Below are 15866 nucleotides of genomic sequence, written 5' to 3'. Positions count from 1 at the left end.
GGTACATCTACACAATGGAATACTACTCAGCTATAAAAACGAATGAAATACTGCCATTTGCAACAACATGGATGGACCTTGAGAGAATTATATTAAGTGAAATGAGTCAGGCACAGAAAGAGAAATACCACATGTTCTCACTTATTGGTGGGAGCTAAAAATTAATATATAAATTCACACACACACACACACACACACATACAAAAAAAAAAACCGGGGGGGGGGGGGAAGAAGATATAACAACCACAATTACTTGAAGTTGATACGACAAGCAAACAGAAAGGACATTGTTGGGGGGGAGGGGGGAGGGAGAAGGGAGGGAGGCTTTGGTGATGGAGAGCAATAATCAGCTACAATGTATATCGACAAAATAAAATTTTTAAAAAAATTGGAATTGAGGGGAGACGGGGAAGGGGAGACAGGTTGGGGAATAATTGGGCAGGGAAAAAGGGTACAAAAGTAGTTTCTGGTAATGGATATGGCCCCAGTATGAATCTGGCCCCCACAGTATGGGCAGGAGGGCAGACAATCAGCTTTGCATCTCATCAATATTCGTAATAAATAACTCAATAAATCAATAAATAAATTTTAAAAATATCACACCAAGCGATTCCTCGGATGGGGCATAGGGGCAAGTTGACTGGAAAAGTAACAGGAGAGAACTTTCTGGGGGTGATGTTATTGTTTTATAACATGATGGGGAATGGGTTACACAGGTATAGGCACTTGTCAGAGCTAAGTGAATACACACTCAAGATTTCTGCATTTTCTTTTATATAATTTTTATTTCAAGAGAAAAATGCATAGATAAGTACTGAACACCAGTGAATAGCATATATGTTGAAGCATTTATGGGGAAGCATACTGAATTCCGTAAGTTCTTTGTTTTTCTCTAATAGTTTATTGAATTATGGTTTCTGCACATTCAATGGCTTTTAGTATATTCACAGAGCTTTGCAACCATCATCACAATCAATTTAGGACATTTTAATCATCCCCAAAAGAAAGCCCATACCCATTAGTCACTCGCTGTTTTCTTCCAACCACCCCCTCCCCAGCCCTAGGCAAGCACTATTCTACTTTCTGTCTCTATAGATTTCTCTACTTTGTACATTTTAAGTTAAATTGTAAACTAAATTTTGTATATGGTGAGAGGTAGAGGACCAACTTTATTCTTTTGCCTGCAGTTATCCAGATGTCCCAGCACCATTTGTTTGAGACTATTGTCTTTCCTCCATCGAATTGTCTTGGCAGCTGTTTTAGTCTGTTTTGTGTTGCTATAACAGAAATACCTGAGACTGGGTAGTTTATAAGGAAAAGAGGTTTATTTGGCTTACGATTCTGGGACAGCTGCATCTGGAATGGGCCTCAAGCTGCTTCTACTCATGGTAGAAAGCGGCAGGTAGCCAGCGGGTAATGAGTAGATCACATCGTGAGAGGAAGCAAGAGAGAGAGAAGCAAGAGAGAGGAGAAGGTGCCAGGGTCTTTTAAGCAATGAGCTCTCACGGGAACTAATAGAGCGAGAACTCACTCATTAATCCCCCCTCCCCAAGGAGAGCATTAATCCATTTATGAGGGATCTGCCCCCATGACTCAATCAGTTTCCAACACGGCCACATTGGCGATCAAATTTCCAAGTGAGTTTTTGAGGGGACAACACATCCAAACTCCATCAGCAGCTTTGTCAAAAAACAATTGACTGTAAATGTGAAGGTTTATTTCTGATCTCAGTCCTAATCCATTGATCTATATGTCTATCCTTATGTCAGTACCACACAGTCTTGATTACTGTAACTTAGCAGTAAGTTTTGAAATCTGGAAAGTGTGACTCCTCCAACTTTGTTCTTCGAGGCTGTTTCAGCTACTCTGAGTCTCTTGTACTTCCATACTAGGTCTGCTTTTCAATTTTTGCAAAGACAACAGCTGGGATTTTGATGGAGATTGCATTGAATCCTAAGATCAATTTGGGTAGTACTGCCACCTTGAAAACATTAATTCTTCTGATGCATAATTATGAATGTTTTTCCACAATTTACTTTCAAATGCCTCAATAAGTAATATGTGCTAATGGATAGACAATGGAATGGATAAACTGGCACACAGATAAACAGCTATAGCAAAATTTAACAGTAAAATCTAGGCATTCATGGCTACACATGAATGGTCACTGTAAAATGCTTTCAACCTTGCTCTATGTTGAAAATTTCTCATATTAAAATATTGGCTTCTCTGTGGTGCTCTGTCCTGGGTGGCTGGCCTCACCACCCAGTGGGGAAGATATATAAGGAATTCGCATAAGACACTGTCCAAATTGGAGCTGGAGGAGCCTTATTTGTGCACAGAGATAATCCTAAAAATAACCCAGATACTCCATTTGATTTCATACCAAAAAACTATAAGAGGATAGAGGCAATTGTAAAAACCTATACAAGGGCATAAAGCAGCAGCTATGCTTCCAGTCCTGGATTTAGCCCAAAGGCAGAATGGATGGTTGCCTATCTCTACTATCAATAAGGTTGCAGAAGTTTTACGAGTACCCCCAGTGAGAATATATGAAGTAGCAATTTTTTATAAGATGTATAAGCAAAGGCCAGTGGGAAAGTATCACATTCAGTTTTGCACTACTACTCCTTGCATGCTTCAAAACTCCGACAGCATGCTGGAAGCCATTCAGAAAAAGCATGGAGTAAAGGTTGGGGAGACTACACCTGACAAACTTTTCACTCTTATAGAGGTGGAATGTTTAGGGGTCTGTATATATGTACCAGTCGTTAAAATAAATGACAACTACTATGAGGATCTGAAACCTAAGGATATTGAAGAAGTTATTGACGAGCTTAAGGTTGGCAAAACTCCAAAACCTGGGCCAAGGAGAGGACACTTCTCTTGTGAGCCAGCTAGAGGTCTTACCTCACTGACTGAACCACCCAAAGGACCTGGTGTGCAAGGAGGTCTTTAATTTATATTCAACTGTAAATATGTTACTGGAGACATAGAATAATGAACCTCCAATCTAAAAAAAATATTCAACAGAAAGGAAGGATTCTATATTTATAAAAATAAAGTGACAAGATATTTAAAAATGGTGAATCTGGGTGAAGGGTAAACAAGGGTTCATTGCACTTTCTTTGACTTCTTTGTAGGTTTGAAACTTTTTAAAAATAAAAATTTGTGTGAATACTACAAAGAAGATAGAAATAGAGTAACTAAAGCAAACCAAAAACTCATGGACAACATTCACATAAAACTAGGTGAGACAAGGTGTCACAAATGGCAAAATATAAGAGTGAGGAAAACCAACAGCCCCCAAACCTTTGACAGAATGGCATTTATTATCTCCTTGTCTTTTTCTCTGTTCATCTAATCTCTTTCTCGCCCTTATTTAATTTTCTTCTAACTGTGGTGGTAGCATTCATATCGTTATTCTGAGACCACTATGTTTCTATTGTGGGATAAGACAAATGAGTACTTAAAAGATATTCTAATTCTATCATCCTTTTCACCCTTGAGAACCACAATTCTTAGTATGGAAGAAAACAAATAGGATGAAATAGAGAGAAAGCCAAAAGTCTATATACAAGTATAGTCTTGCACTTAAATTCAAAGTATCAAAATAAACCCATGAAGTTTTATATTTATTAATTTATTTTTATATTTATACTTCCTAGCTACATTTTCTGAAAAGGCCTAGAAACAATGACCAAAGAAATAGCAATGAGTATCTTTTGCATCCAGGTTATGGTCTTGAAATACCATTTCATAATAAAAGAAACAAGGATTATATAGAGAATGCTGATTCCAAGTGTGAGGCGAGATAAATCCAAAACATGTTGTCACACCAGGTAGCAAGAAAGCTTTTTAAAGACTATTAGGACTCAGGAGCCACCTTGTCAATACTCCTATTAGCCAAACATGGGAAATTTCTGCCTCAGTGACAAGAATATTTGAAAAGAATAGAAACCCATCAAATATGTTTAAGTCCACGAGTTCATAATGACATAGTAGAAAGAAAAGAATTAATTACCTTTAGAGGATGATGGAACCAATTCATTATCATGAAAACTGGTTAATAAAAAGAAAGCATCAAACATTTATCCTGCCTTCTCAATATGAACTGTATCACTTGGTAGCCAAATAATGGAGGGAAATATCTCTTTTTAATAGTATTCCAACTTACATTAGACAACTCAGCCTACCATGACGAAATATCATAGATTAGGATGCTGAAACAACAGAAGTTTATTCTCTCACAGTTCTGGGGGATGCAAAGTCCAAGATCAAGGTTCTGGCAGGGTTTGGTTTCTGGTGAGGTCTCTCTTCCTGGCTTGCAGAAGCCTGTCATTTCACTGTGTCCTCACATGGAAGGGAGTTTATGTTTTTATAAGGACACCAATCCTATTGAATTAGGGCCCCACCCTTATGACTTTATTTAACCTTAATTACAGTAGTCCCCACTTATCCTCAGTTTTGCTCTTCACAGTTTCAGTTACTCATAGTCAACCATGGCCAGACAATATTAATGGAAAATTCCAGAAATAAACAATTCATAAATTTTACATCTCATGCCATTCTGAGTAGCATGATGAAATCTCACACCAACCTGCTGAGGACATGAATCATAACTTCGTCCAGTATTTCTGTGCTGTAGAAAGAAGCTACTTTACCTGCCTGTTAGCTTGGTAGCTACCTTGGTTATCAGATCAACTGTCGAGCTATCACAGTGTTTATGCTCAAGTAAACCTTATTTCACTTAATTGCTCTATTTTATTACTGTTGTTGTTAATCTCTTACAATGCCTAATTAATAATAAACTAAACTTTAGATATGTATACAAAAGAAAAACATAGTATATATAGGGCATGGAACTATGTGGTTTCAGGCATTCTCTGTGGGTCTTGAAATATATCCCCCACAGATAAGAGGGGACTACTGTCCTTACTCCAAATACAGTTACATTGAGAATCAGGGATTCAATATATAAATTTTGAGGAGACACAATTCTGTCCATAATACCAACCAATAAATTGAAAAAAATTATAAAAAATTAGAATATCACTACTTTTCAAACTGAATTAACTAATATAATGATTAAGTATCAACAGCTACTACTATCACAAAAGGAGAGAAAAACCACACATTATCTTCTATTGCCAAACACCACCTCTAATCTTGCCAAAGAGATTAAAACTGGATCTCATCAAGCTTCTGGACACAGCTCCAAACTTGCAAGAAATAAAAATGGCAGAGAAAAGTGTATAACTACATCTTGAGTGCGCAGTCAGAAAAATCCAAATGATGAGAAGCTCTGCAAGACATATGCTCTGAATTCTTCAAAAGATAAATAGTAAAATGAGAGAGAGAAAGAGAGAGAAAGAGAGAGAGAGAGAGAGGAGAATTTAGAGAGATTTAAAAAGCATATCAAAGTTTTTAAGTGCACAAGACTAAAACAACAGTTTCTAGGAATGCAAATCTGGGTGATAAAAGAAAAAATGACCTAAGAAAGTGATTGAGATGTGGCCCATGAAAGGAACTTTTGGGGTGGGTGACATAGTTCTTATTTCTTAACCTGGGTGGTAGTTACAAAGGTATTCACCTTATAATAATTCATTAAACCATATTTTTGTGTGTGTGACTTTTCTAAACCTGTTTTTATATTTAAATTAAAAAAAAATTTAATTTCAGGCAAGGGACTACAACAAAAATTACCTTTTAGTACATCTGATGTGAAAAGAGAGTAACATGAACTCCAATCCCACCATCAGAACTAAAATATTGACTTCAATCTCAGCAGACTGCCACCAACTACCCTGGCTCTTGTACTCAACTCACCTATGACAATCTCAACCATGCTGACTATCCATTTCCCTGGGCTACCAAACTACCTACTACTGAGACCCATCCCATATTCTAGCTCTAGTCTATACTGTCTGGGTCCTGTCCATGTTCATCGCATATCTGGCTGGCGGGGGCGGGGGGGAGGAAGGTAATATTACAATTTGCCACACCATAGAAGCCCACTTCCTTCTCCCTTTGTTTCCTACCTTTCAAATAATCAAAGGAAAATTAAAAAACATGAACACAACAAGACTTTGATGATTGACTAAAGGGAAAAAAGAAAAGATAAGTGTAATGCTTTCCATAAATTTTTGAATTACCAAATTCCCAAATTACAAAAAGCACTAAGACATGAAATGTCCCCCACAAATTATAGTAATATGTACCTGAACGATCATTTACACAACTATGTCATGGCTAAAGGTAACTTTCTCATGCTACCTCACTTCTATCACAATCACTGTCAGATGGCTTTCTAGTTAGAACCACTTTTTTTCTATTAAAAAAAACTATTTATAGACACAATAATTACAGTATATCTAATAAGCAGAAAAAATAAAATCACAAGGAAATATAGCTATTCAGCAGGCAGTTGCCTGGGTTCACTCACAAACTAAGTGACTTGCCTTGTACTGCAAAGGTACATTATTCAATTTGGTACCTTGACAAAACAGCAAAAAGGGGGTTGTACAAGCAATGTCCCTTTAGTTCACAACCTACAAGAGTGGTAAGGTATAATTTTGAAATAAGTGACATCCATTCCAGATGAAATAAATGATCCATATGTGGTTTAAGGAGAGGGGATGTTTTGAAAAAGGAAAAATATTATGGATTAGGAAATAATGGGAACATGTCAGCCTTATATACTAGATAGTAGTGGTTCTCAAACTTTCCTGTGCTGTGAATCATCTGTGAAGCTTATTAAAAATAGTGATTCCAAGATTAAACCTTCATAAATTCATTAATTCTGGAGTGGGGCTCAGGAATCTTTATTCTACTGAACAAGCACCTCAAGTGTTACAACTGTGGGTAGCCTTCTGACTATGCATTATGAAATACTGAGCTAGAGAAATAGGGCAAATAAGAAGATATCACTCCTCTCCTTCATTCCTTCTTCATCTTTTTATGGCCTCATTATTTGTCCTTAGTGTCACTTAATCCTAGGCTGATCTATGAATAGCGTATTTTAGGTACAGATACTGATAGAAGCACTCCAAAATTACCCAAATTTGGGAGTCAGAAAAACTTCTTCAACCTATGCCCAATACCCTTCTGGACTTTTCTCTATTTTGCTTCCAGTCTCTCTCTCCACCTCCCAACATCTTCTCATTCTTCCTCAGTCCTCCATGCCTCTTGCTCTACTCATTCCTCACTAGTTGTTCTGAAACTCCCTAAATAAACTTAAACTTCTAATAATTATATCTTTCTCTCCACAATTTTATCGGAAGGGAGAATTAATACTAGATCTCTGTCTATATAACGCACCTAAAAAAATCCTCTCTTTTTTTTTTGTTCTCTCAATGTTACCTCTAAAACCTATCAGCTGTCATATAAATTTCTACAAAGCGAAACAAGAAGTTAGAGTTTAGGCAACATTCCTAAGCTGTCACCTATTTAATAATTTAAAAGTCACCTGATGAAGTATCCACGCATGTTTTTCCAATATTTCTTGAGATTCTGAGCAACAGAGATTATTTCATTGTCCTAAAAAACTGAAGCAATCACAATGGATTACATGTTTTAAAACTTTTACTTTATCTTATCATTGGCTACATTAACCAGACTTGGCTACAAGTTCTTCAAATTCTTCTCATCTCCCTCTCTGAAACAACTTTAGAAATTCAAGCCAAATTCTTCCAGTGTCACATGACATTGAGTAGCCTTCCATGCACTAAATAAAAGGGAACCAACCAAAAAATGCATTTTGCTGTGAAGATTTTCATTTCTTTAAGACTGGAAGAAAAAAAAATCTTGGAACTATTCCCAAAAAGCACGAGTGCCCCGTTAATCTCTTGGTAATTCTCATGGCAGCCTGAAAGACTGCATCTCCTCAGACATCATTTAATCTTCTGCTCTTGGGTGGGTGGGGGGAGAATAATCTCAAATGTGAACATTGCTATAATTTTAATTACCATATAGTATTTTAGTAATTTCCCAACATGCCTGTAATAGCTTATGAAATCTCTATTTTTTTTAATTCCCAGGAATGAAAGCAGCTCAGTTTTTCCTGTCTAAAGCAACACTCTCAATCTGAAAAAAAAGAAATACTGAAAACTGTGAAAGAAATTAAAAAATACCCAAACTCCCAACACCCAAAGTCAGACTTTGTTAATACATTGATGTATCTAATTCCAGAGTCTGCTGCTCTGTCTGCATCCCTCAGTGTGTATATGTGTGTGTGCATGCATGTGTGTGGATATATATGTTTTTATACATACATATATTAGTATGTACATAATGTATATAACATGCTGTACTATACATCATACACACAAATGTATGTTTTAGATAAATGAGTATCATAATTTAATTATGTTTTCCTGTTCACTAATAGGAAATAAATGAGGGAAATATATTAAGCAATCAATATATCCAAATGCAGGGGAGTAGTTACATATCTTACAGTATATCTATTCAAATGAATATTATGGGACTGTAAAAAATTGTATTTTTAAAAAAAACATTTAATGAAATAGACAAGTGCTTATGGCATAATGTTAATTAAATAAGCATAATCTAAAACTGTATTATTGCACACACACAAAAATCTAGGCCAAGACACCTTCACTAGTTAATTCATTCAAACATTTAGGAAAAAAAAATAACACCAATACTACAAAAACACTTTAAGAAAATGCAGGAAAAGGAAACACATCCAAACTCATTTAGGAGACCCATATCACCTAGACATAAAAAGTGCATAGGTGAATTAAAATAAATTATAATCACAGACAAATATATCTCAAGAACACAGATATAAAAATACTTTATAGAATAATATCAAATCAAATATAGCAATATATAAAAAGGATATTAAATTTTGCTCAAATAGGATTTAATCCCCAAACTGAAGATTAACTTAGCAATCAAAAATAAATAAATACAATCTTACACATTAATGAATTAAAGGAGTAAAATTATATGAGCATTGGACAAAATTGAACATCTATTCATGATAAAAATTGTCACCAAACTAAAAATAGGAGACTGTCTCAACCTGATGATGTATATATAAAAAACGTACATATAACACTGTAATTAAGAGTAAAATATTGTAAAATTTTCTCTCTATGATTGGAAACAGAAATAAATATCTTCTCTCATCAGTCTTATTCAACATTGTGCCATTGGGCTTAGCCACTGTAATAAGACAAGGGAGAAATGGCAAAATGATTGGAAAGGGAAAACTAAAATGGTTTCTATTTGAAGATGATATAATAGTTAAATTCAGAAAATTCCAAGTTACTTATGAAACAGCTATAAAATCCAAATAAGTAAATTTTGTAATATCACAGTAAAAAAGTGATTATGCAAAAATCAAATTAATAAATCAGTTAATCATTAAGGAATGAAAAATTTTTAAATAATACCATCAACAATGGCATCCAAAGTTATAAATTATTCACAGATAAAGCTAATGAAATATGTGCAAGACCTATTCAATGAAAAAGATAAAACATTACTGAGAAAAATAAAAAGAAATGGAATGGAAATATATAGATATTAAATAAAGGGGAATATATTCTAGGTTCATGCATTGGAATCTCAATATACCTCTCAATTTTCCCAAAATTTAGTAATAGATTCTATACAACTCCCATCAAAATCCTAGGAGATTTTGTTATGGAAATTGACAAGGTGATTCTAAAGTTTATAGGGAAATGCAAAGGACATAAACTATCCAAAATAATAATGATTCAAAATAATATTGAAAAGAAGTAGAAAGTCGTAATACTTACTTTACCTGATTTTAAGACTCACTATAAAGCTATAGCAATCAAGACAGTGTGGAATTACTGAATGAATAGATGAATAGAACAAAATGGAGAATCTAAAATTAGACCCACACAAATAAAGTCAAATGATTTTTAAAAATGGTACCAGAAAAATTCTGATAAATTTTGGTGAAACAACAGGATATCCATATTTTAAAACAGAAATGTAGGGCTTCTGGTCAAGATGGTGGAATGGGCGGTTCCCAGCATCACTCTCTCACACAAATCAACCAATTTAAAACTATTAAAAAGCAATGACAGCCCAGCTGGGGCTGCTAGAACTCAGGGGAAGAGGAGGAGAGACCTATGGAGTTCATGAAGGTGGGAGAAGCCACAGTGAGAGAAAGAAAGGACCACTCCCACCATTTCGAGCCCAGGCTGCTTCAAGGCTGGAGCTGGTGAGCACACAGAAGAAGAGCTAGCAAAAGCCACAGTTGTGCCCTTCCTATGAAGTTGCTTGGAGACGGCAGGGGAGAAGAGGGCCTTGGTGGCCCCTAGGCCAGCAAGACCACTAACAAGGTTCCCATGGACCCACATAAGAGCAAAGAGCCACAGACAACAGAAAAAAGAAGACACTCAGAGGCCCGTGAGTTATCACAAAGGACCAGTGCATGACCTGTCCCATGGAAAGTATTTGGAGTGAGGGCAGTGGGGGAGACGGCTGCCCTGGGGGAACACTGGGGCACAGCATGGACAGCTGATCTTCCCCTCAATCAGTGCAGGACCACTCACTGGAGACTAGTCAGGAATATAGAACTGTAGGGGTTGCAGTTTGCTGAAAAGACTCACACCCAAACCAGACTTTCCACATGACCCAGGTGTACCAGACCTCACGAGGCCTGGAACTACATACAGGGTCAACCATTAAAACCTGAGCTGCACAAAAAGCCTTCCCAGGGAATCAGCAGCAATGAAGCAATTTTGCTTAAATCAACTACAGGGCTCAAGTTCTTGGTCCCCACAGAAAGTTCCTCCATTTTAGAAGTAAGCAAAGGACAACAAATTAGTTCCAGTACAGAGTTTAAGCGGTAGGAACAGCAAATAATCCAACACAGAACTGAAAGAAAAAACAAAATAATTACAGATCAGAGACAAAGTTCTGATATTAACTAGCAAAGGTCTAACGCCACCAAAGAACACCTATAAAATCTAGAAGGACCAGAAGCCCCCTGGGCTCCCAACTAGGGAGGGGGAGGGCCAAAGGCCTCAGCCACACCCCCCTACATCTGCAACCAGCCCAGTGATGACCACCGAGCCACCCCTGGTAGTGCCCCAGGCTCCCAAGCTGAAGTAGTGGGGGACCCAGGGCCTCAGCCACGCCCCCCCGACATCCACAACCAGCCCAGTGATGACCATCGAGCTCCACTGGTAGCAGCCCAGGATCCCGAGCCAGGGTGGTGGGGGGCCAAGGGCCTCAGCCACACCTCCCTGACATCCACAGCCAGCCTAGCGATGACCACCAAGCTGCCATAGGAAGCAGCCCAGGCTCCCGAGCCAGGGCAGTAGGGGGGCTGAGGGCCTTAGCCATGCCCCACAGACATCCACCACCAGCCCATTTATATGAAATGTCCAGAATAGGTAAATCTAAAAGACAGAGAGTAGATTATGGTTGCTTAGATTGGGGGATTAGGAGAGACTAGGAAGTTACTGTTAATGGGTATGGGGTTTCTTTATGGGGTGATAATAATGTTAAAAATTAGATGGTGGATATAATTGTAGAACTCAATGACTATGCTCAAAATGTTGACTTGTACATTTTAAATGGGTTAATTACAATTCAATAAAAATTTCTTTTAAGAAAAGAAAGTCAACATCAAAAAAATAAAGTTGTAGTAGTGATATTAATTTTTGACACCATCATCTCCATAATAAGAAACATCTGAGATAAAGAAACATCTGGAACAAAATATAACAATAAAAGGATCAATTATTCAAGATGTCATAATACTTGAATGTACATGCAACTAACAGTGCTTCAAACTGTTAGAAATGAAAGGAAATACGAGCACAGAAAAACCTTTTAGAAATGAAAGGAAATACAAGCAAATGCACAACTATATTTTGTGATTTCATCAATCTTCTCTCAGTAATCAGCAGAACAAACAGGAAGAAATCAGTAAGGAAATTATAACATGAACAATACTATCAACCAACCTGACACTTATACAATATTCCATTCAACAACAGCAGGATGCACATTCTTCTCAAGTGTACATGACACATTAGCCAAGACAGAACATATTCTGCACCATTAAAAACCTTATATATAATTTTAAAAAAATAGGAATCGTACAAAGTATATTATCTGACACTAATAGAATTAAAATAGAAATCAAAAAGAGTAACACACTGGGAAAATCTCCAAATGTTTGGAAAATAAAACAAAATACTTCTAAATAATATATAGGTCAAAGAAGAATTCTGAATTATTTTTTGTAATTAATGAAAATAAAAACAATAACATGACATGTCGAAATGGGTGGTGGATAGCTAAAATGTTATTAGAGCGAAATTTATAGCATTAAATGCATATATTAGAAAAGAAGGGTCTCAGATCAATAATCTAAAGTTACATTTTAAGAAATTAGAGAAAAAAAGCAAAATAAAACCAAAGAAAGTGGAAAGATTAGAGCAAAAATCAGTGAAACTGAAAACAGAAAAAAAACAAGAGAGAAATCAATATTTAAAAACATCAACATAATTGATAAAAGTCTGGTCAGGCTAAAAAATTATCAGTATCAAAAATGAAAGAGACGATACCACTACTAATCAAAGAAACCTTAAAAATGATAATAAGGGAACACGATGAACAATTCTCATAAATTTGACAGCTTAAAATCTATGAATTTCAAATCTCATCCCAAATGAAACAGATAACTTGAATCATCCTATAGCTATTTTTTAAAAATTGAACTCATTGCTTAAAACCTTCTGGAAAAAAATTGCTGTGCAAGTTAGCTTAATTGGCAAATCCTAACAAATATTTGAAGGACAAATAACACCAATCTTATATAAATTCTTCTGGAAAATAAAAGACGAGGAAACACTTCCCAACTCATTTTATAAGCCCACCAAAGCCAGATCAAGAAAACTACAACTCAAAATCCCTAATAAACACAGATGCAAGAATTCTCAATAAAATATTAGCAAATTGAAACCAGCAGTATACATAAACAAAAATACACCACGACAAAATGGGGTATGTCCCAGGAATGCATGGCTAGCTAAATGTTTGAAAATCAAGCAATGTAATCTTTCATATGAACAGCCTGAAGAATAAACTTTATACAGTAAAAGCACCATTTAACATTATATTTTAAGGTGTTTCAGGCACAGTTTTGGCCCATTCCTGGCAAAATACTAATATACAGAACCATTAAAAGCAAAAATTAACTAAAATGTCAAAAAATATTTAAAATATACCATTCTCCACATCATTTATTTTTAGTTTTGAGCTATAAGGTTAGCTCTATAAATGCTGATTAATTCCCCCATGTAATTGGGGAGCTCCCTTAAATGAAATATGGTACTACATTTGATGGCAATGTAGACCCAAGGATTATGTCCCTGTAATCCCTGTGTAAAAGAAAAAGCTACATTATCCACACTTATTCTTTTTTTAGAAAAACAGAATTGAAGTTAAACAACAGTACATCAATTGCCTTATGATTTCTACTAACAACATGATTCACCAACATGAGGTATTTAAATAAAAACCACTATAGAAAAGTACACAAAGAAGCATCTTAGTCACTAAATTTGACTTAATTAAAACTAAAGCTTAATTAAGAAAGCTTAAATTAAGAAAAAAATAACTCAGCTATAGGCTGTCCTAGTACACTTCCTAAATGCTCACTACTCACTTAAGTTAGCAGCTTATGAAGTAAAATTATTATTTTTCTCTGTGATATCTTTCATTTTCCCTTTCAACTCATTCTATTCAAATTGCTTCATATGCATAAAACATACTTAGTTGATAAAACTGAGGATCTTTCCCCCAGTATTCTCTCCTTTCTAATGCATATGATCTCTAAAATGGATGCACAATTCCAGACTCATTTATTGAACCACCCTCTACACTTGCTTATATATATATCCTTTTTAAAACTCATTGGACTTTTACTAAGTCTCTATAGCTACTAGGGGCCTACAGTTAAATCAGTATTAAATTAAATAATCAAATTTAAAAATACTTACGCAATATTTTCCTTATAAAGATAAAAACAATATTAAACTGCACTTCACATAATATTTAGCAAATAAAAATACCCAGCAAAAGAAACAAGTAAGACAATCAGGCTTTGAGAATTGGGTTATCTGCTTGGAAAAAAGAAACATAGCAGAACCAGGTACTATTTGGGAAAGGACTATTCTGGGTAGAAAATCTAAATAATGGAGTAGCATACCAAGCTCATGGATTGGAACACTCAACATAGAAAAGATGTCAGTTCTCCCAAATTAGATGATCTGTAGGTTTAGTTCAACTCCTATCAAAATTCCAGCAAGGATTTTATAGACAAAGGTGAGCTAATTTTAAAATTTATATAAAAAGGCACAGGACAAGGGGCCGGCCCATGGCTCACGTGGGAGAGTGTGGTACTGATAACACCAAGGCCGCGGGTTCGGATCCTATATAGGGATGGCCAGTTAGCTCACTGGCTGAGCGTGGTGCTGACAACACCAGGTCAAGGGTTAAGATCCCCTTACCGGTCATCTTTAAAAAAAAAAAAAGGGCATAGGACCTAGAATACCTAAAACTATGTTGAGAAAGAAGAATAAAGTAGGCAGAATCAATCTACTTCATATTAAGACTTACTATATAGCTACAATAATCATGGTAGTGTACTATTGGTAGAAGGATAGACATATAGATCAATGGAACAATATAGAGAACCCTTAAATAAACTCACACAAATAAACCCAAGTGACTTTTTTTTACAAAGTTACAAAAGCATTTATTGGAAAAAGGACAGGTTTTCAATAAATGGTGCTGGAGTAATTGGATATCCATAACCAAAAAAATAAACTTTGACCTAAACCTTATACCTTACATAAAAATTAATCCAAAAGAGATCACAGACTTAAATGTAAAAAAATAAAACTGTAAAACTTTTAGAAAAATAAAGAAGAAAATTTTTATTATTGAGGGCTAGTTGAAGAGTTCTTAGATTTTACACCAAAGCAAAATACATAAAATGAAATATTGATAAATTGGACTTCATCAAATTTACCATCTTTTGTTGTGCAAAAGAGCTGTTTAGAGGATGAAAAGACAGGTTACAAACTGGGAGAAAATGTCTGCAAACCACATATCTGGCAAAGTACTAGTATCTAGAATATATAAAGAACTCTCAAAACTGAACAGTAAAAAGGGGAAGCCCCAGGCAGCCCTCCCCCCACATGAACAGAGTCAAGAGAGCATCCTGCAAGTGGAGACTCAGGAAGAAGCCCTGGGCAGCCCTCCCTTGCCCAAACAGAAGGCAGAAGAGCATCATGTGATTGGGCACCCAGACAAGAGAGTGTTTTGTGACTGGGGACCCAGGTGGAAACCCTGAGCAGCCTCCCCCTACCTAAACAGAAGGCAAGAGTGTACCATAAGCACTGCTTTTGCACAGGTGGTTGCCAATAGCCACCAACACGGCTACTGCCACCCCAAGGATGGCTCACCACCACAGTAGGTAGCAGCCAGGACCCCTGTGCAGGCAGCCCACCACACACTCTACTCCACTGATACCAGGAGAGTCACCAGCAGAGCCTGCAAATAGAGAAGGAAGTCTTTCTCCTCAAAGCATACTCCAGAGTAATAGAAGAAACAAGTACCCTATCAGATGGCCAGACATCAACATAGAGATACTAGAAATATGAATATACAAGAAAATATGACACCACCAAAGGAATAATGTAATTCTCAACTACTAGACCTCATAGAGTAGGAAACTTGAAATTACTGAAAAGGAATTCCGAGCACCAATCTTAAGAAAACTCAGAGATAAGAGAGTACAAGGAGAAACACAGACCTTCAGATCCAAGAGGCTC

At 36.2% G+C, this 15866-nt stretch overlaps 1 protein-coding gene and 1 pseudogene across 2 annotated transcripts in view; one reads left to right on the top strand and one right to left on the bottom strand.

The window, feature by feature from the left end:
- Positions 1-15866, bottom strand: part of COL4A5 (collagen type IV alpha 5 chain) — a 257285-nt gene that overhangs the window by 190475 nt on the left and 50944 nt on the right. The gene's annotated exons all lie outside the window — the stretch shown is intronic.
- Positions 2231-2959, top strand: LOC134367076 (NADH dehydrogenase [ubiquinone] flavoprotein 2, mitochondrial-like; annotated as a pseudogene).

The sequence above is a fragment of the Cynocephalus volans genome, chromosome X (assembly GCF_027409185.1).
Source record: "Cynocephalus volans isolate mCynVol1 chromosome X, mCynVol1.pri, whole genome shotgun sequence".
In the NCBI taxonomy this organism is placed as follows: domain Eukaryota; kingdom Metazoa; phylum Chordata; class Mammalia; order Dermoptera; family Cynocephalidae; genus Cynocephalus; species Cynocephalus volans.
The sequence above is the reverse complement of the archived record's forward strand: the minus strand, read 5'-3'. Positions and strand labels throughout refer to the sequence as shown.